The following is a 23193-nucleotide window of genomic DNA, read 5'->3' as shown; positions in this document are numbered from 1 at the left end:
TTAGAGTAGATGTAATTTTAGAGTGCATTACAGCTTTTACTCGTCAAGCAGGAAGCACTGCTGAGGGACGCTACCTCCTGCATACATGAGAGCGACCATCCCATGGCAACGCATCGCCAACATCAGCAGAGGTATGGTACACGTACATTTCCTTCAGGTTTAAGGGGAAGCATTTCAGCTGGGAACGCGGTAGGCAGCGGCAGCAGGCGGACAGCCGCATCTCGACACCAGCACAGTAACTTCTGAACCAGTGTAACCCTTTGGCCACAGCCTTCCCCGCAAGATCATTTCCAGAATCAGTCCTCTGGTCGTGCCGAAAGTATCTGCAATCCACTGCATTATTTCTTGTTAAAAAAATTATCTTCTTTATTTAAAATATATATTAGAGGCACACCAAAATAAAACAAAAAATTGCTGTATTGGATGCATACCAAAATAAAAGTTTGCTATCCTTGGAGGATCTAATGCTTTAAGTATGTGATTGGAAACACAAGGAAGCAGAGAGTTATTTTTCTGGGAATCTAGTAATGGAAGTTATTAATTATCAGTATTAATAGTCAATCTGAGTTGATGTGCACTGTCGGATAGATAGGCTAACATAGTAAAAAAGTACCTACATGTGCGTTAGGAAATTTGCAATGGGGATGTTAGGAAATGAACATATACAAATAGTTATTTCAATACAGTAGTTAAAAAATCTTATCACAATACTATTGCAGACTGTGAAAATAGTTTGACTGTTTTAATAACTTCATGAAGCAGACAAATTAAGGAACACAAAAATCATTAAATCCAATAAATATCAAAATAAGGGTTTTTTTTATTTTTTATTTTAACTCAATGTACTTCACTGTTAACCAGTAAATGTCTTGGAAAATTAAAGTAATTGCAAGAATCAGAATTAAAAGGGAATTTGAATTCAATCTATCATAACCAGAATATTAACACCAAGAAATTCTTGAGCCATAGTTAAATTTATTTCATGCCATTAAACACTGGCACTTATTTTATCTGACATTTAATTCTGTTCAGGCAGTAACAGCTCAGTAACTCAGGTGTTAAGTGCAGCTTTGAGTATCCAAATAGTGGAATTTACCCTAAGACACTGAAGTCATGTTAGTCTACAGGATACACAGGAAAACCACCAAAAAAAAAAAAAAAAAAAAAAAAAAGGCAAGAAAGAAAGGGTATCAATTTTTACTGTAATTCAGTATGCCTGACAACATGCATGCACCAAGGGCGGGAGCTCTGATGTCCACACCTCCAATATAAAATAATCATCTTAATACATAAGGCTTTATGCTGTTACATATACATTACTGAGAATATGGGTCAACACTTGGACTTCTGATTTCAAGAGGCCGTAACATACTTGTGTTCAGAGAGGAAAATGAAAGAACCTCCCGCAGCTTGGCCCTCTGCTTCACAGGTCAAAGCCCAGCCCCATGTATCAGCCAGCTTTCTCCTTACAGGCAACAATTCTTCCCTGGAGACGGAGGATATCACCCCCTCAGCTGCCCACAGGCTCTTCCATGGTACAATCCATGGGACATTGTCCTCCAACACAAGCCAATTAACTTCCCTACCAAGAGCAGGACCACGCAGACTGTGAACCCCACCAAGAGAACGTGCGAGACCATGCTGAAGTCAAAGAGCTTCATCCAGAACTCACTACGACTTTATCATGGGCTACAAAAATATAGGACCTTAAATTGCCTCTTTTCTCCTAGTCATCACTGGGAAACTGAGCTCCGTTAGCATGCTCCAGAACAGGCCACCCTGTCTTCCACTGAAAAGAATAAGGAATATCGGAATAAAGAATAAATAAAGGCATTAATAAGAGTCAGCTTGAACTCAACTCACTTTCCGTAGGAGCCATCTTATACCTTCAAACTCCCTTGTCTCCCTTCCATATTGAACACAAGGGAAGGAAAACAACCAGAACTTCCCAATTTATCCCAAAAGATAGTGGGAAGATTGGCAAATTTATCTAAGGTATCCAGCTGATATTACAAGGAGGAAGCGTCATGCAGTTAACACTGAACACGTGCTGCTTGCTGTGGGAGGAAAAGCGTTTCTCAAATGTGCCTTTATAGGAGTTCAAGTTTTAAGTGTCCTTCCCTCTGAATATTAGACTAATTTGATGGCAAATTGTCTTCAGAAGTAAGCGATTATGTAGTAGTTACCTTTTACTTACTTTGATTTCTTAATGAACTGAAAAATCTTTAAAAACTCAAAGGTCTTTAAATCCCTGATGAGCTGTTACAGATACTTCAGAGCTAATTCCACCACCTTGACCCTAGCTACAGAAATATAAATGGATAAGATCATACCTATAGATCATATTTTGTCACAGATCTCAGCAAGCCCATGATACCTACCTCGCTTGAAATCTGTTCCTGGGAAACCTTCGCACATGAAGATTTCCCAGCTCCCAAAAAGCTTCTCTGCCTTAGGCATATTTGATAAATAAACAATTTTGACAGCAATGTCAAAACAATGACAAAACCTATTAAACACCACTCATGGTGCTATTGCCCTTTTTCTGAACAGGCACAGAACCAGCACAAGCCCACGAGAGCATCCCAGCCCCTGCGCATTGACACCAGCCTATCTTTTCGCAAGTCTATGACTTACTACCACACCACTCCACCAAATGCATGCTTGAAAGCATTTACATAATAATTGTTTCTCAGGGTATATTATTTATGAAGTTTTGTACAGGCAAACTGCTTTTCCTATAGAAAGTGGGATTAAGAAATACATGGAATGCAATGAAATGCACCAAACAGGATAGCAAAGAAAAAAGCAAAATATAATACCTTCTAATGACTTTTTTTTTTTTAAAAAAAATCTTAACCCTGTATGTAACTTTAATTTAAATTGCAATTTCATCTATTTATTTGGAGAATGAAATAGGCCAAAGGCGTTTCCAGACTGGACATTTAATGCTCCATTTGTATTGACAGGAAAGTAAGATTGTTTCTAGGAATATACTGTCAATTACAGAGCAAGTTGTTGCTGGTTTGTTTTCCTCCTGTGAAATAATATCTAAAGGAGGAACACCCTTAAAAACCTGTTTCCTTTTTATTTATTAAAGGTTTAAATGTTTATCTTCACAGATCAAAACCGTTTTCCTTTAGCTTTTCCCAATTTTTGTTTGTCGAGCAAACAACAACAGACTTACAGATGGCAGGTTATCACACAAATAGACATTCCCTTGCCATGACAGTGCTGCAATTGCACGGAGAAGGATTTGCTTTTGCCTGGCAAGTTCCCCATGCAAGGCTTCCCTTTCAACAGAATCCATGCAAATACAAGTTTCACCGGGGCAAAAAAAAAAAAAAAAAATATATATATATATAAAAATAAATAAAATTTAAAAGAATACTGATCTAGGGTTTATGAGGACAAAAGCTGGAGGCATGGCTTGCTGCAGTGTATCAGAAATTGCTGGAAGAGCACTGGCTTTAGATACTGAAGTGGGAAAAAAGATCCATGGGGTGGGGGGATGATGGGAGGGATGAATCAGCCCGTTGCATCAGGGCTCGGTTAGCATGCTTTCATACAGAATAGCGCTCAGGAGTCCTATGGTATAATTTTATATATGGCTAAGTGGAATGATGCAAAAGTGTAAGCATATTTTAAGAAAACAAATAGCTATTTAATTGCTCTCTGAACAACTGCATCGCGATTTACGTCCTTCAAATGACAGTAATTGTACACAGACTTGACATGGAAAGCTGGGAAGCTCAAAGAAATCCACTAGCAAACTGTTGCTATACAAGGAGACCGTAAATGGTGGTTATTTGAGCTCTGTAAAAAATGAAATAGCAATTCATCAAAAATATAAAGTAATATTACCTATAAGTACTTCTTCAATTAAGAGAGTATCAGCATCTCAAATAAGTTTCCATTTCCAGGGATATGTATGGCAACTAAGCTGCAAAGGGTTGCTTGAGGCTGGAATATGGCACAGGAAAAAAAAAAAAAAAAAAAAAAGAAAAAAAAAGTCATAACCCTAGCAGAAGAATTTTAAGATGCATGGGAAAAAAAAATATTTTAATTATCTTTAACTTGCATAAAATGGAAATGAGTAGCAATGTATTTCAGCACAGTAGCTCAGAAATCATGCTCAGGCCTATAAATGGTTCCAGTTATTCATCACCAGCTAAATATTTACCTCTGTGTGTGCCTCATACAGCCATCATCATGGCAACAACAGTCTTGCTACTTTGTTTGATACTAGTCGAGAGCTTTCTAAAAGCAGACTTAAACCTTTTCCAGATTCAGTTGTCTTATTACTGGATCCAAAGTATTTCTAATTATCCTTCCAACACCTGCTTTCCTACCTGGAGGAGAAATATTAACTCTAGAATATGATGTGAATTAAGATGAATAATTACTGTCTCCCCATTTCTACTGGTTATATTTCCAACTTAGCCTGATTTATATCAGTTCACAGCCCTATCTATGGTTGAATGTATAATGCCAGGCTTTTAAATAAGCAACGTTCAATGCTCCAATAAAAACACAAAATTTTAATTTTGCCTGCAAAAGATAAGGTTTGTTCTGGAGGAAAAAAACCCCAAACAACATTTTTATTGATCAGCCCCCCAAATTTCATTGATCAGAAATACTTCATAAACAATTAAAGGAAAAGAAGACATGCAAAGCACAAATGTTTGTTTTGTCATAATCCCAGCAAGAGGAAAAGCCCTCTAGATTTTAGCAAAGCAGAAACCTCAGTGCTATGAAATGGTACAATTCCATTGAAATGCACAATAATATCCTGGTTTATCCCCACAGAGACATTAATTTTATCATGATTTTTGATCTCTGGTTATGCCAGCACAGGGACAGTGAGAGGTAATCCAAATTAGCTAAAAATACAAAGTTAAAGGGGATTAGTTAAAACTGCCTTAACAACTATGAGGCTTCTCAGACATTCAGAATTAATGTAGCCTTGTTTCAGTTTAGCTTAATTCATTTTTAAGGCCAATTTATGACCACTTGAATTCCAAGTGTCTGGTTGTCCACAACTCAAAATGCAGTTAAAATAATCCATTTTTACAATCCACTTGGATGCTTTTTCCCAGTGAAGACCACAAAATAAAGCCTAAGAAAACCTGACAAATTCTTTGGAAGGCTGCTGAATAGAAATTACCCCATTGCTTCTGCAGTTACTGCCCACAGGACAGAAGTGACATACCGCTCTGCATTTCAGGAGCAATCTCTTCCTGACTCCTCAGTCTCACCACCACTGATAATATGCGTGTATTATAATAAGATTTAGCAATATGAGTTTCATGGTAAAATATACCAAATGCCCTCTGTCAGCTGTTCTGTGTCTCCTCTACTGGTCCGCAGTAGCGGATAATTACCTTTTCACAAAAAAAATACTACCAGTCCCAACTGCTGTAATCAGCTGTTAATTACATTTCCCTTGAACTCAACCTAATTGAAACTGTAGCAGTCAACCCATCTAACTGCTCCTCTGCTCAGGCACTACAGAACTCCCAGTTTTAGCCTTTTGCCTTCTACATATTTACTGACAGCCAAATGAAAACATGAACTCCTCCCCTCAGCCCCAGTTTGGTAACTTTAAGTTGTCACAGCCATTTATTAGGAAAATCTAAACTTCTGTCAAAACAAGGAGGGATACAGTGGAACAAGCAATAAAAGCATCCCCTCTCTATGCATCATCGAGGCTGCATCGCCTGGAGCACTGTGCTCCATTTTGGGCATCACGCTTTGATGAAGATATGGAGTAGACTGAGGAAGTCCTGAGAAAAGCTCCCAAAACTGGCTAGGAGACACAGCCTACAGAGATAGATGGAATGAGCAGCAACTCTTGGATCTTGGGAACACACAACTGAACGGAAACAGTTTCCAAAAATGCAAAAAAGCACAAGGATAGAGAGAATAAACTGTTCTCCACACAGGTCTTGATTTCTTTTTCATTTCCAAATTCACCAAGGGTCATTTAAAGACTGAAGTAAAGGAAAACATATTTACATTGAAATAGATTGCCTGAAAAAAAGGGTACCGGAAGCACCACTATAGGCTATTTCTATATATCAGAGAAAAACTTTCCAAGAATGATGCATTGGGGTAGAGGAATGGCTTTTCTAGTCTTGTGAAACCCCATCCAGTCCCACTTTTTTTCAGAGATAACATACTCATGTACTCACATCATGAACTCAACAGAGCTAAGAGCTGCTCTTTCAGATCGATGGGAGCTTCATCACGGACATGCCCCAGCCAGTGTGATGTTACGTGTGTGTGTGCCAGAGCAGCGGGGTAGGTGACATGGGCACATCTGCTGTCCTGCTTTCAGGAGATGCTGGGCATGTGCCTCCTGCTTCCTAGGAGATTATTTTTTAAAAGAATCAGAAACATTGGACAAATCTACTTCATACTTCATTGATCAGTTCTTAAGACATCCACCCAAAAAAGTCCCATGATGTAAAAGGAGTGAAATTTTCAAAAAGTAAATGAATTTAAAAAAAAAAAAAAAAAGTTGGAACAAATTCCAACTGAAATGGGACTAGCCATTGTAGACCTCACGACATGATCCACTCTGTATTGCCTGTATCCTGCAGACACACCTTTTGTCTCCAAGCCAGGGGGAAGGTCAGTGCTCCAGAGGCAGCTTAGGCAAGTCCTTAATATGCTTTAGAAAAACATGGTGCTAGCTCACAGAGTTGTGAGAGCATCAGGATGCCATCAGCTGTGCACTGATCTTTAGGCAACAGGCTGAAAAGCAGGAAAAAACCAAGAGTGGCATCCTGAGAACATCCAGAAAACTGATGAACCCATTCAAACTCAGCTGTTCAGCAGTTCTAAAGAGAATGGTCCTTTTTGGGTTGAGAAATAACGCGATGTTTCAGAGACAGATGGGCAACACCGCTCTCATCGCTCTGCTGGGACTGCTCTACACCCTTGTAAGCAAAACCTGTCCCCTCCCTCCTTCCAGGCCCCTTTGCAGATGACCGAATGCTGCTCACTCAGGCTTGGCCACAGCCATGTGAACAAGGAGATTTCAGGATGGAAAAGCCACAGGTGTCTCCCAACCTGGACGGGCCAGCACCTCTGATTCCCTGCTGTCTGCTCTTGTCCCTCCACTGCCACCAGCAGTGTGAGAAGCCCCACCTCTGTCAGGAAGTTATTTATTTCCTAAAAAGTGACTTTTATTGCCATTAGCTTTTTAACACACTTCCCACCCTAGCACACTCAGCCAGTCAGCCAAACTAGGGAAACGAACATGCAACCCAAGCATAAATGTGCTGCTGTTTGCCCTTCCGAGCACAGTAAAAGTCAGTCAGGCATTTTAATTGGCAAAATATGGGGTTACTGAAATGTTGGTTTGTTTGGTTTTTTGGTGTGGTTTTTTTGTTTTGTTTGGGGTTTTTTGTTTTTTTGTTTTGTTTTGTTTTTTTAACCTTTCACATGTGGCATGACATCTAATCAAATTTCAGATCTCATACAGCCCAGCACAGAGGGAGGGCAGCTGTAATTCATAGCTTTCACTAAAGCAGTAACATTTTTGATGCTTGAAGGAAAAAACAGCAACACAAGTTGTCAACAGGACAACCTTGTGAGTCCCCGTAAAAACTAAAGAGTTTCCACCACAGTTTATATAAAATCTGCTTCTGTTGGTCCTTAGTACTGTGGCCACCAGAGATAGTCCAGTGTTCAAAGACTATGTTTAAGAGAACTGTGTTGTAAGACTGACATCCCAGGAGGAGCAGAGGTTTGAATGATTTATCAGGGATTTGGAGTCAGGGCAGCTCCCTTCCCTGCCCAGTGCTCCACCACGTCCCTCCATGGCAGGGATCCAGTCCAGTTTCCACAGAGAAAAACGTATTCCCAGCAGAGCTCCCTGTGCTGACCCTAGCCCACTCATCAATATCAAACTATACCATTATTCATGACTACAAGACCCTTTCCTCAGTGACATATTTTGCAAGTCCTGCTACTGGTTTACTACAAAGCAAAATGAGTTCCAAAAAAAGGTTTGCAAGCTGGCAGGATTCTGTCCAGACGTACCAAACTTCAAGGCTTTAGAAAACTCTTCCCTTACAAAAATAAAATCTTTATGTATAATAGTTATTCCGTCACCTCAAGATGAAATAGGCTTCCTCAACCTCTTTTTTTTTTTTTTTTTTCTTCTAGGCAAAATAATGTAGCTCATCCCTGGAGGACGGTGCAGGTGTGCGTGTAGAAGTGCCAACTTTTTGCCTTTCCCACCGAGAGCAGCCTGGGATAGACATCCATTAAATATGCAAGAGAAGTTGTCTCACAGAAAAACTTTTCGCTATTTACTCCTCAGCTGTGGATAAGAAACTATTAGGCATAATAACCCTAACCCTATTTTTCTCCAAATACTTTTACTTTGGGTTATAGAACAAGCAGTGAAAACCTTGGGCCAAGAGGTGAATGCCTTGGAAAAATGGAAGGTGTTGAAAATGGATTTCCAGAAATACCTGCAGGGTTAATTAACGGGTTTTGTTAGTGCTCCTGCAGCAACACACCGACAGACCTTTTCTTAGTCTTACCAAGTAATTTGTTTACGGTAAGTTCTGTATCTGTTTCTTGTGCCAAGTTTCTTAGAAAAAGCTGTTGTCTGTACATAGGCCCTGAACTCTGCTACTCAGATGCACCCCAAACCAACCACAACCTTGGAAATACACTATCGTTTTACTCTGGAAAGCAAATAACTAATCCTGTCAACTTTGGAGTCTGATGCAAGAAAGATACAATTGAAGGCTGTTCCCTGCCTTAAGTAAAAAGTTACTAGTGGTAAACCTATTGACAAAAGAAATCTTTATCATCTTGGGTGTACAATGAATTAATTTGCTTTCTGTCTTACCACCAGCACACCGGAAGCAATCAAATGCAACAATTTCAAAAGGCTATTACCCACTCACTGTTGCAAAAGGATCGCAAAAGATAGTTTTGATTTGTTTTGGGGTTTTTTTTCAGGTCTTATTAAAATAAAATGCAAGTAGAAACTCTTATTTTCTTCTAGCATTTGAAAACATTCTCAGGGTTGGGAACATTCTGAGCTGATCCTTCTTCCTGCCTCTGGCAGCAGCAGGGATCTTGATGCCTACCTGAAACAATTAGGAAGCAATTATACCCTGTCGATAAAGTATTTCATTGAAATTAGAGTCAAAGATGTGTAATTTTATGACTTCTATTTGTTATTGATGAGATGGGCTGAAGCAGAGAAATCCAAGTGCAAGGCATCCTTTTTTTTTTTTGAGATTTCTTGCATATAATTCACCTGCTCCTTCGTTTGCCCAGTCCCAAATGACTTCATATCACAGCACTTGACCTGTGGACTTTACCGGATCACAATAATTACTGCTTTGAGGAAGAATCTAGGGGTTTTAATGACTTTTTGGTGACTGTGTGTGCAATGGTATAGTGGTTCCCTAAAACTCAGGGGGCTGGGCAAAGCCATGCCTCCCTGAGAACGTGCTGACAGCAGCAATTTTCCTGCCCTGTCTGGGGGTGGCACCATCTCCCTTGAATCGATGTACAGCACCTGGTCCAGAGCTGGTATGAGGACTAATGAACACCTTACATCCTCATCTGTTTTTCTCCTGATTTTTTCAGACTGATTTTGTGGAAGCCTGCTTTGGTCTTACATGATTTCCCTCCTTGCTGAACTGTATCAAATACCAGCAACCCCCCTCCGGTCAGGCACTTCTGTCCTTCCCTCCCAAACCCCACTTCCACCATTCTCCAAGTTACTTCCAGACAAAAATTGTAATAGAGAAACAAGACCGCCCATATGCAGATGTTTGGAACAGAAGTAGATCACAAGCTTTAGAGAAAGCCACAAGTAGTAAAAAAAACCCCAAACTTTCAGAAAGATAGTTTCTTTAAACCAGATATTAATTTTGTATATGCCTATATATCTTCAAGTAATTGTGTTGATCAGTATTTTAGAGATAACAGCTTGCTCACATAACTGTATGATCCCTAATTACTGGAACAAAATTTTGTGTCTTCAACATCTCTGGCTTTTGACTATATAAAATGCGTGCATAGGGTTCTTTGTAGGCCTAAAATCTTCAGCCAGGCCATATGCTAGACATTAATTTCCTTGGGTTTTGGCATAACTTTCAGAGTTCTTTCCTCTATAATTTGCTCGACATAAAAGATGTGAGACTACCTAAGAGCATAAAGTATTCTCTATATTAAGCTCCACTTTTATACATAGAGGGACAAAATCCCTTTATATAACCCTACAGAGAATACACACATATTTTAGCAGAACACCACAGCCTGTTCAGGGTACCCTGGGAAACCAGCTCACTCTGCTTCGGAAGACACAGTCCTGCTTATGCCAACCTCTGCGCAAAATGAAACCCGTAGTTTGGAGGCAGCATGTGAAAAGTGACTTTAGTTACTTGTCTGCTGCTGTAGCCCTTGACCAAGCTGTGCTGGCTGCTGAACTCAGCCCAATATGAACTGCATTAGTGCCCAGGCTGCTGTTAGCTCTGCTCCTGGTGTGTTTCTGGAGGCAGCCTTCCACCAGTAACCAGAGCTCCCAAACACATTCCTACTCCAGATTTGCTCATACTAGCCATCTCCCTTCCTCCCTTCCCTGCTTCCCTCTTTTTCCTTTTTTTGGTGTTTGTTTTTTGCTTTTGTTTTTGTTTTCTTTCACATTAGGAGAGCAACTCCCATCAACCCTTTTCAGGCAACCACCTGACCCTGAAAGACCAATTTGGAAGAGGAAGAAACCAAAGCAAAACAAAATTGCATGTAAAATAGGAGTTGGCATACTTGGAAAGATCTTATTTAAGGGGACGGGGTTTGTCCCCCGTTATTCAGTGAGTGCCCAAGGCAGAAGAGCTCTTGCAATTCACCTGCAGGCTCAGCTTCCTCCTACAGAAGCCCAGCTGTGCTCCTTGTGAGGCATCCCTTGCTGCTCTGTCTTCCATATCTAATGCATTCCCAGCTAAACTGAAAATTGGATCAGGATTTTGTTGGTGTTGTTTTTAACTATACTACAGGAGAGTGACCTAAAAAATAAACACATTTCACAAAACCTTAGGAGAAACACACCAAACCACTGAAAGTGAATCTAGAAAGTCAGCCAAAGTAGTTACCTACCTGTTCTTAAATTTCATTTAGTGCTTTTACATTCTTTTTACTTCAATATATGATGCAACCGATTCACATCAAGTTAACTGAGGGTTGGTTGTTGGTTTTTTTTTCTCTAATGTTTCTATTAAAGGTAGCAACACAGAAACATCTAGTGGAACTGAGGCACTGTACAGGAAATTCAAAAGTTTACATCTTTTTTGAAGGTCCTAGTAAGATTTTTCTGCAGCTGCACTTTTAAAAAGGGAATGAAATTTCATTTTAATTGAGCTATTGACCAGTGATAAATCATACTTATTAATGTATTAGAAATGTATTTGCTACATATTTATTATATTGCACACAGCCAGTCTACAACACTCAGGACCATTTTCTATATTAATGTGCTTTCCTCAATGCTTGCAAAACCAGAAGCAAGCTGACCTGAAACGCCTCCGTCCTACACTAGGCTTGAGAAAAGGCTTTTTAGCATGGCTTAGTTTGGAAAACAGTTACCCAAGCTAAAATTGCATTTTGCCACATGGAGATCATTAACTAACTTTACTTTCCCTCAAATACACAAAGCTGCATTGCTGTGCAATCCTTTTAAATATTCTTTCCCTCAAACTCTTTCTTGCCTACCCCCACATCTTTGGTGGGATGGGGCTGGGGCAGCACCCTTGCTCCTGCAGAGCACCCCTGGAGCAGGAGCCGGGGGGGAGGCTGCCAAACCACAGCTGGAGATCAGCAATCAGGCAGCCCCTCACCACCAACTCTCAGAGCTGATGGAACAAAACTCCTAAAGCAGTTTGCTGTCACCCAACAGGTCCCTGAACTAACACAGCAGTGTTATATGCAGAAAAGATTACATGCAAAATCTCAAATTTCTGAGATTTTTCAGTTTCCTGGGAATGTTACAAACAAGCAAATGGAAATGGGGACCACGTACCCCATTTGTTGTTGGGAATACGTGCTCTACTCAGTCACACAGGTTGTCCCCAACCAGATTACCTGGCACCCTCTCCCTATCTATGACATCTTTGTGCTACACACCTCCAAGTACACAAAGTATTTACACATCCCAGTTCTCTGCTTGCTGGAATACCAGTTTAGAAGACAGATGTTTGCTTTTCCCCCTCCACTAGTTTCATTCTATTTAACACAAAATTATTAACATGTTCAAAAACTTCTGAAAGCACATAAGTCTTGTATTTCACCTGAACAGGAGTGTTCCAGAAAACATACGCTAAACTTTTTTTAAGAATTCTGGAGAATTAAAGTGACTTTTCTATAGGTAATAGAAGATTGCTGACAATAAGAGCAATAATCTTCCAGATGCAGTAATTTTCACAAGGCACTTTAGGTAGTGGTTTCATCCTAAGGAGATGGGTACATGATTTGTAGATGGGTCACATTTATCTTCCAACTACTGAACCACCACAGGTAGGGTTAAGCACCTCATTTTTTGCCTCAGATAACATGATGTGTCCCTGGTACAAGTAAGAAAGATGTATTCCCAAAATGGGATAGTGTCTGGGACAAGACCTGTAGTTTGCATAAATTACACCAGTATGCAAGATTTAAGTGGGAGTAACCTTGGAATTACACCAGCATAAGAAAAATATTATAGTTTATTTAATAAGATATCATGTGGCAAACTGAAAGGAGCCAGCAGGCTCCACATTTTGCATCACTGCTCTCATATCCTGCAAGCAAACCTGCTGCTCCCATCTGTGGTGCCACCTCTGTGCCTTCTGAAGCAGGTATTAAAGGTGCATTGAACAGTAAGTGGGAGCACAGAACTACATTACAACTCAAGGCAGCCATCAACATGTTATATGGCACGTACCATCATCAAAATCACTGGTTTTCATCTTCTCCCAGAGACCAAAGCCTCCAAATTGGTAGGCTGCAAAACGTAAAGAATTAGAATGAGCTCATGCACAGCAGCAAGGGGTAATGTTGTTGGTTTGGGGATTTTCTTGGTTTTGGTTTTTTTGTTGGGTGTTTTTTCTGTTTTGTTTTTCGTTGTTTTTTTTTTTTAATCAAATGTGTAATAGCTGACCTGCTCATCAGTTTTAAATTACCCACAGCACTTGCTCACAGACAGAGATGCGGGAAGAGGTCTGGTTGCCGGAGGCAGGCAGTACCTGAAGGCTGCGGGAAGACCACCTGCCTTGGCCAGGGGAAACATGGAGTAGGGGACAATCTGTGGAAGACAGGGAATTCAAATGTTCATCCTGAGCTTGGTTTATTCCACACAAATTTGCAAGGTAGAGTCATGCCTGAAGTTTCCATGTGAAATGCTGGCATAACTCCACTTTTTTCTTTTCTGTTGTTCCTGTAACCACCATTATTTTGTCATGAAAAGGGAATGATTTTAAGAGGTTTTGATATAAATGCTACTAGGCAAAATCTCCATCCTTAGAGGTGTTCAGCCTTCCCAAATTTAACCAAAGTCAAAGCAACATGATCCTTCTGATAGTTGCAGCTTCAAGACCACATGGAACCAACCACCCAGACTGTCCCCAGCTACGGCCATACCTCTTTACCGCTCCCTCCCAGCCACTCCACAGCACTGTTTCCACTCAAAAATTCCCTTAAAAGACCAATCCTAATTCATAAACCATTCAAAAGCATGGTTTGTTCACCATAACGGTAGAATACTATTTTTTAACAACAGACTGAAGACTTCCACTTCTAACTATAGCAAGGTTTCATTCATTGCTGTCTGTCCCCTTTTTTGTGGAAGCTGTGATTTATAGCCCCAGCCCAACTGGCAAGCACTGGCCTGACCTGCCTGGCATTTCTGCTTTTAGGTCCTACGCTCCCGTGCCCGCAGCTGCTGCCTGCGGCTTTGATGTATGCAGTGCTCGCTGAACCCACGGCTGTTAGCACCAGTGCTTCCCCTGACATTCTGTAGAGCAGTGAGTTTTCTGCACTGATTTGCTGCTGGGATTATAGGTTTATTCCTTCAAGCCTGACTTATTCAAAGGAAAAGAGGAAAGTTTTAAAACTGTTACTTCTATAATTAGGGTTACTACATCTTTTTAACTTTACTACTATATAACTCCTCCTTAAATTTATTTTTTAATCACAACTTTTGTGATGGTAATGAAGTTGTCTATGACCTAAGCTTTTCTATTTTTAGTTTACCTTTCTTATTCCCCATAGATCTCCTTCCTCATGCCTCCTTTGTATGACCCTAAGCAATGTCATTCATAATTATTTTTTCTTATTTTTCAAAGTCTTCTTCATCACTCATTCGCCATCTGTTTCAGCCATACATTGGAGAAGAACATATCTTTAATTTGTCTCAATGAGATCAGTTTTATTCCACTCACTTGCCATGTACGTCAGTCTGGGCTAATTTACTTGAGTGAAGTCACCCATACTCTCTCCACTTGCATTTCATCAGCAATGTGTGCTTGTAGGCTTGGCTTTGCTAAAGCTGGCAGCTCTTCCTTCAGCCTGTATTTACCATAGCAAGCTGTATGCAGATGATGTTTGTTCCATCTCAAGTCAGTGATGCTGCTACACCTTCTCTAAAGATCATATAGAATAATTGATTTTTTTTTTAATAGGATATGGCAAGCAGTCAAATCTTAATAGCTCTCCCGTTGATTTACCCAGTTTATTAATCTAGAGCAAGTTTCAAGCCATCCAAGTTATTTCTTTTGTTGTTAAGGGACTTGGTCACAGAAGTATCAATGTAAGTCAGGAAGCTTCTTCTCTACAGTGTTAGACTTGGGACAGGTACAGTCTGGGATGACCAACATGATCTGATGCTACCCCATCATGACTTCTGAATGACTACTGCAACATGATCTGCCTCTGCGGGACCAAGTAAAGCTTTTGGAATGACCTTGCAGCTCAGCAAGACAACTTTTAAAATATTAAAAGATATAAGATGGAAGGATACTGATGACGGGACATATGCTCCCTATGAGCATGCTTAGGACTAGAGGGGACTGAGCTAGAACGAGCTGACTTTCATTTCGTATTCCCAGAAGTGAGCTGCATGCTTTCCTCTAGTGGCAGAAGAGAAACAAACCCTGGCAGCTCTTTCCGCAAAATCTTGTGAACAACTTTTCTCAAACATTTTGTTTCATTAAAGACTGAGAAACTCTGGAATGTTGTCTGTTGCGTAAAGTGTCATCAAAAAAGTTACTTTAACTACTGAAATTTTGAAGAAAAATATTGGAAGGGAACAAACTTCTGAATATTTCCCCCCTCAACTGCCTTTCTCTAGCCATGAAACACTGTTCCACTGAATATATTCCAGCCAGCACTTGTCAGTGCCAAATCCCTCCAGAAGTAAATGTCTACCCAGCACTCACATCACCACACGGGGGGGGGGGGATTCTGGTTGTTATAATGAGTCCAGGTGGGCTTGTTGTGAAGGAAATAAACACACGCTGTATTTAGCTGCGCTGCATGGGTATGTCTCTCAGGACTAGGCATCACCTACAAACACGAACAGATTATTTACACTGGAGGAGATGAGCTGAGTACAAGCTGCAGTGAAAGCCATCCTCGCCTACCATCGACAGCAGACCTCATTTATAGTCAGCCTGCACAGCTCAGGCTTGACCACAACACAAACCCTTAGTTCTGAGCGACTCTTAAGATACAGTTCCCCACGTATTCTTAAAAGGATGCTAGGTGCAAGGTTGACACAAAACATTATAAATCTTCTGTTTAGAAAGTCCCAATAGCTCAAGAACTTGAGGCATATTGTATTTCCTTCAACAGCACAAAGAAAAGTACTGTCTTCTATCTTAACATTCAAAATCTATTCCCACAGAGAAAACAACTTATTAGTAAACAACTAACATTTCCCACAGTGAAAACAATTTATTTCCCACAGAGAAAACAACTTGTGAGCAGAAAGCACACTGGAAAGGCAATCTGGGTTCTGTGAAGCGGCTGCTCATCAATAACACTACTTTCAAAACATGCATTATAATGACCTCTATTAGAGCGCACATAGTACGGTGTATTACATCAAATGCCTACATTACTGTGACTTCATATCTTGATAGCAGAAAAGCAGTAAATCTTCTCATATCCCATGTGTAATCCTGACACACCTGGAAGTCTTGGTTTAGAAACTGGGAAGCGAAGCCTGGCATTGTTTATATCTCAAACAGCCTCCGCAGAAAACAGCCCCGTTAAGGACAAATCTCAATTTCCATTTTTTATTCCACCAAGATTGCTCAAATAATATAAAGGTAGTTCTCAAAACATGATTGCAATTAGGTTCGCAGCAAAGAACTATCCTAAGGTGTGCTATCAAATGGGAAAAAAAAAAAAAAAAGAAGAAAATTAGAAGGTATCCATATTAACCAATGAGTTCACCTTCAAGCAGTGTAAAATTCAGTGCATGACATTAACCCCATAAAGCAACTAACAACATGAAAAAGGACCAAAGAAAGCTTGGTTTTAAGTTAGATGTCTAGAGGTCAAGGTTAGAAACTCAAAATATTCTCAAAAAAAAAAATAATTACTAGTAATTAACTTAGTCTTTTTCTTGACAGGAGCTTTGCTTCCCTATGGCATGCGATCTGCATACAGCATTGCCTAACCCAGCTCTGAGGAGCTGGTGTTTATCCTCCATCAAGGCGATCCATGAGTGTTTGCATGTTTGCGCAGCATGATCAGGGATGTTTACAGAACGATTCATCATTTCATTCTGTCTTGTCCAGAATCACTGACTGTTCCTTGAAGCAGAACAGCTCCAAGAAAGGTCCACACACTTTTCCAACTAGATTAATTAAGCTTTGAATGCACTGGTACTTTTACATAACATCACTCAGGATAGATCAGTCATGCTTCATCATGTACAATGTATTTTCAAAACTCGGAGAAGTAGTCTTTTTTTGATTAGTGTATTTTTGTTTAGGGAAGAAGGAAAGGGTTCCTTTTACATGCTTACCTTCTACAGGTCTTGTACCATTAACTTTCTGCTGCGCAAGAACTGCAAAAGAGCTACCAGCAAAGTTGCTTTTTTATTTTTTCATGGTTTTGTCTTCTACCTTTCATAAATACATTAACCAGCTTTCCCTAGAGTACGTGTTCCATCACAAACAAACTACAAATGAGGACCTCCAAATTTTACCCCAGATGAAACACTCCTGAATGGCACCACCACAACACAGAAGCATTGGTATTCCTTATTCAGGAAAAAGGACAGCATACATACACTTCTCAGGCTGTGGATCACATACGATAAAGTAGCGGCTATTTTATAACTTAGAAGTAGTTAACAAAAATCAAAACTGCCATTTTTTCCAAGTGCCTTTGGATGAGCATCTTCCAGCCACAAATTTTTGATGATCTCCTCCTAGACCAGCTAGCACAGGGATGGCTGAGAGACACATTTTCTCCCAAGGCTTGAGCAGACCTGTACCTTGCTGCCCTCACTCCTATTTCCAGCCCCTTCGGCACAGAAAGTCACAGTACCAAAGCCCACCTCCTCCAGTGCCATGCAAATAGACAGCAAGCTTTGACCTAGCAATGAGGCAGAAAAACCAGGAGTAAGACACCAGCCTTGTTCAGCACCCTGAGGTGTTTTGGGTTGGAAATTCTGTTGCCCTGCTTCCCCCCAACCCATTCCCTTGATTGATGGTGTCCTGGCACGAGTGGTCAGAGAAGCTATGGAGGGGATGGCAGCCTGGCCACAGCTCCTGTTTGGGTGATGAACCAGGAGGGCTGCACAGCCTTTGAGCACAGAGTGAGGAAGTCTGACTACAGCAAAGAAAGAATGAAATCCAAGAAACAATCAGCTTTTAACGCGAGGCTCACTTGGGGGAGTGAATCTGTGGGAAACTGACTTTCCATCACTTTAAAATCAATGTTGAGTAAGATCAGAATGAGGCCTTCTGTGATTTTATCTTTTTCCCATTGCATTTCATATTCTTAAAGCTGAGCTTTGTTATAAGGAATCTATTATCGGGTCCTCATGCAGGCACAGTTCCCATTAGTGTCAGGAGGAGTTACCGTACGCCTGCTTGTCGAGAGGAGCACAGGCTCCCCCGTGGCAGGGCTTCTTTCAAAGAAAAACCTCACAGAACTATTGAGCAAAACTACTTGAAATTTTAAAACCCTTCAGGCAATGATTATAGCTCTATTTTCCTTGGAAGGACCAGTAAAGGCCCCCATTATCCAAAATAATACTGGTATTTGATACCTGGCAGTAGCTCAAAACATTCATGACACGAGAGGACACCTAAGTTACACTTCAAACAAGAGCATGTGCAGCTGGCTACTTTGCCAGCCTGCTATCTCGGGCCTTCCTGGGAAAGAAATATTTGTTTTTCAAGTTATCTTCAGATCTCCATTCCTACCTTCATGGAGTAACCGTGCTTGCAGAGCTTTTCTTGCTGTGCAGGCCCAGCTCCCGTGGCTGCAGGCAGCTCCCCGCGGGGTAAGTGCTGCACTTGACCCGCCGGGCCAGCCCGCAGCAGCAAGAGCGAGCGCTCTGCCGAAAACCCAGGCCGAAGGGCACTTTGCCAGCGCTATTTCGGCCACGACTCGCCTCCTCCCAGCACATTGCAGATTGCATGGGGCAGCCCTGCTCTTCCCAGGGGTGGGAGGACAGCAACATTGCACCAAGGGGTCAGCAGAGGGTTAAACACTTTATTGAAGGGGCACAAGGTAAAACTCCCTTTTTCCATGATGTGAGCACAGAGAACAAGTAAATGCAACTCTCGCTGCCAGCAGGGAGGTTGTGACAGCACTTGATAGTTTTTTCCTCCATGAGACTGGCCTGTTACAAAAACATTTTCATAAAGATAATTATGGTTTTCAGTAATACATATGGCACTGAAATCTGAAGCGATGAGTCAAAATATATTGACATTAGAAATGAATTGGACTACAGCAAAAATTACACAAGGCATATTATGGCAGTGGCATGGAGAACTTTGCTTCTCCCTTCCTCTGAAAAAAAAGCAGATCATGTCCAAAACAATTCAGCATAATCACCTAATGAACTTAGTAGTAACATTTATTTATCCTTCATTTCCGTTATCATAGTGTCCCTTCTCTTCCCAGCACTACAGTGGCTTTTCTCCACTATAGCACAGCCACATCAATCTCTGTCCCAGCTGGGGGGGGGGGGGGGGGGGGGGTGTCGGACGGCGGGGGGACACACACCAGCATTTGGGCCAGTTGCACTGCCAGTGCCAATGTGTTTTGCTATGTTTTGTTAACCTCAAAACTTTGCCTTCAGCAATCTGCTTAAAACTCAAGCGAATGGGGGTTGAAACAGGAGAAGAAGGTGCAGCAGCCTCTCTGCCGAAGCCTTGCTGACTGTCCTAGTGCGTTTCAGGTCTGCAGATAAAAGGATCAATAGTGACATACTGTAAGAACTCGTTCTTGAGCTTTATGGAAGTCCCACCAAAGGCATGTGTGTACATGTGTGTTTACACACCTGTTGGGTAATTACAGCAGAGCCCACACACCCAGCGTGCACTCACACACGCAGCCCAGGGGCAATCCCCCCCTCCACCCCCCGGCTCTAGGCACTGCACAGTGATGGTCAATAGTCTGAGGTAACTTCTGCCTCGAGGAGATTAGAGCCTAGTCCTTGAACCAGAGACACTGAGTGTTCGGAGGCAGGAGATATGAAAAAAAGGTGATGTGAAAAAAACTTTGAAATATGGCACAAGTATATCTGAAAAAAAACATTGAGGACTTGATGGCTGTTAGGTCTGACAAGTGCATGCAGCCTGGCAAGCAATCGTCATCTCCCCAACTGTTCAAAAATAGCGAGTGTCCCCAATCCTATGATAAAAAAGCAGAAGCTAAATGGAGCAGAGAATATGGCCAGAGTTCAAATTCACTTGTGGAAAGCCAGATGACAGGTTTTGCAGTCAGTAAGACACGAGGAGAACTATGTTCTGATTTGTGTATTACAATGCAAATAGATTGCAAACAAGTTCCTAATCTCGCTGCATTTCAGAATAAACCTTAGTTAATTAAAGTTGGCAGGACTTCTGAAAGAAATACAGCAGTTACCTTCAACAAGTATTTGCTGCAGTCACACATACAAAAATCTTGTTTATTATTCTGTAAGTATGTCTGTTGAAGCAGACCATGAAAATTTTGGCTGGTGACACAAAGCAACGTGTGCTTGCCGAGGCAGATGTATTGTGCAAATCCTGCATTGCACAACACTAAAACAATTGCATTTGAATAACAATCGAGTCCTGGTTTTGCCTTGTGGCACCATGGATATGTCCTACCAGGATCCTTCCCACTACAGCCCAGTTAGCCAGTTCTGTCTGTGTACTTGCATACTAAGCATTAAAAAAAGTCCCTACACATTGCTGTGCCTCGAATGAAAAGTTGTTCAGCAGAGTACATACTGGCAGTGAACCCACATGTCCAGTTCACTCTTCGCCCCTGCAAAGCACATTTTCCCCATTTTCTTGACATTCAGCTTTGATCAGAGACAAAAATTTTAGTCAGTGTGTGTACAATTAAATTACAATCTTGCCCCCAAAGCAGGTAGCTACTAGCTTTCAAGTTACTTCTTTTTAGGAAGGACTTTCTTTAGTAATTTACACAGTGACGTTGTTACATTATAGATCAACTTAGACATACTTGGTACCCACCAACCACAGTGTAATTTCCTGCCTTTTTGCTTCTGCAGCAGCTTCTCCGTCCAAGACGCCCGATTTAGCCACTTTGCTAAATCAGTGTCACAGCAGTGAAAGAGAGCTAGGGACCTATGCTCACCAAGATCACAGCCAAGAAAACCCAAGCCAACCTTTCCTGCACACATTCTCTTGTGGTGAGACTGAGAAACAGAAGCAAGCAGATCCTCCATCTCCTGTAATTAAATCACTCCATGGATAATACCAATAGCTCTTAAGCTACACAGGAGCATCATTCTAAGCCAGCGTGAGGACTGTAAAAGCTTGCCATCCTCAGGTAGGTCAAAAGAGTTCTTGATAGCCTAGTTCCTACAAGTCTGGACCAATATGAACAGTTTACCCTAAATTAGCCCATTGTTTATTAGCTGATAGAAGATTAAACTTTAGAAACACACACACCTCAGTTTCCCTAAAAACACATGACAGAGTTTCTCACATTCTGCGCACAGGCCAAGAACGTTGCTGGGCCCTCCTACCGGGCTTTTCTGGGAGTGAAGCGAGGTAACTGATGACACACGCTTGCAGCTAATTTGCATTCACTTTTATAGCAGCCCAGTTGACCTTTCTGCCCAGTTTCTTTATTCAGTAGGAAGATAGCTCACAGGAGATGTCCTTCCATGGAGCCCCTCTTAAGATCCCTGGATATTTTTAGTAGGTTTCCCACTAGTTAAATTCTGCAGAGACACCTTTCTCCTTTTAGACAAGGTGGAAAAGGATGAATATCTGACATTGCCAGGGAGGAAAGTGTTTTGAGTATACATATTACTATCAAGCTGATGTAAAAATACCTTTTATTAACCTAGAGAATAATGGGAAGCTGGGTAAGATTCTGTACTTTGTTAGTCTCTACATATGCTTTACGATAAATGCTATTGAAGTACTTTAATTACTTTTTTGTTAGCCATTCACTATTGAAAGGACTAGACTTGTTTATATGATCTCAGAGCTCAAATATGAAAGTAATTGGCATTTCTTCTGATCAAAGGAAGTGAATTATTTCTGTGCTGAATTCAAAAGAAGTTCTCGTAACAACAATGCATCTCAGAAGACTCTCATTACCATAATATAATCAGGTCTTTACAGGAACAGGATCAAATGCACCTTTGCACATTATAATATTCAAGTGATGTTAATTATCTTGCAACGACTACATTTTATTTTATGCCATGCAACTCTTTCAAAAAGGTATTTATACACTTGGTTATTTGGACAAACCAGATTGCTCACTTGAGCATTACTTAGAGGTTGCAAGCAGCCCTTTGTCCTTGGAAACAGGTTAAGAAATTGGGTCTCTGTTCAAAGCAGGTGCATGTTGACTAAACATGTCCCCCAGGCTGCTGAGAAGACTGTATGCTGTGCTGGAAAGAGCAGTAGGTGCCTTTAGTGTGAGCAGTAAAAATAAGAGAGGTGGATTCTTTCACATGGAGAGGTTTTATGTTGTGCCTAGAGGGAATGAGTCACAAAGACAGCAGCACTCATCTCCCCAAAAGTTCAGCATTTTGCAAGCCCTGACTTTCCAAACTTCACATCAGTCACAAGAGCTGAGGTCATTTTCAAGTAGCTGAGATTAAACTAATGGCTTTATTGGAATTAATAGCTTATTTTGGAATAAGTGACATGAGAAGCTGAAGAAACCCATAACAGACGTGCTGTCACAGCAGCAAACTCACCATGAAGAAAGGAACCGGGCTAGGGCACAGAAGCGCTTCAACAAAACCAGCAGAAAATTAGTGATAGGAAGATAAAACTTAACCTCGCGTAGTAAAGGTGCACTGAAGGGATTGGCTTCCTCGGCCGGCTCTCTGCGGTGCAAAAGGAAGCATCGCCTTCCCGGCAGGGAGGGCACGGGCACCTCACCGGCAGAGGCAGGGCTGCTGACACCACCACCAAGTGTCCCTTGGCATCTTCCTGCGCTTGCAGAGGACGGCATGTGCTCTGAGCACATCAGAGAGGAGGCACGATGGGACCACCCAATTCCCCTGCACACATCTGGCTGGAGAGGTGGGAGGCTGGCTGTGCTTACTTGGGGAGCACTAGCTCAGTGTGGTCAATCATCTTAATTATTGAGCTTTTCTGATGGTGTAACCAAACTATGACCCCTGCAGAAACGGGAAGTGCCGTGCTTCCAACAAGGGAATGATGGATATGGGAACCTGTGCTGTGGGTCTGGAACCACCCACGTTAAGAAAGCACTAAAGCACTCTGAGCCGACAGCAAGAGGGCAATGCGATAAGAGCTGACACCAGACAGAAAACAAACAGAAAGTCTTCAGAAATAAAAATCAAGGTTTATCTTTATGCGGTAGGAAGAAAGGGGACCAGTGAAGGGATACAAAATTGATGGGGCTGTCACTGCCAGAGGCAACAGCAATGACCTTAGCAGCTTCAAAGAAGACTAGAAGGAAGTCTAAGAGATAAAGGAT

This window comes from Falco biarmicus, chromosome 13 (genome assembly GCF_023638135.1).
Source record: "Falco biarmicus isolate bFalBia1 chromosome 13, bFalBia1.pri, whole genome shotgun sequence".
Classification (NCBI taxonomy): Eukaryota; Metazoa; Chordata; class Aves; order Falconiformes; family Falconidae; genus Falco; species Falco biarmicus.
Note: the sequence above shows the minus strand (reverse complement) of the source record.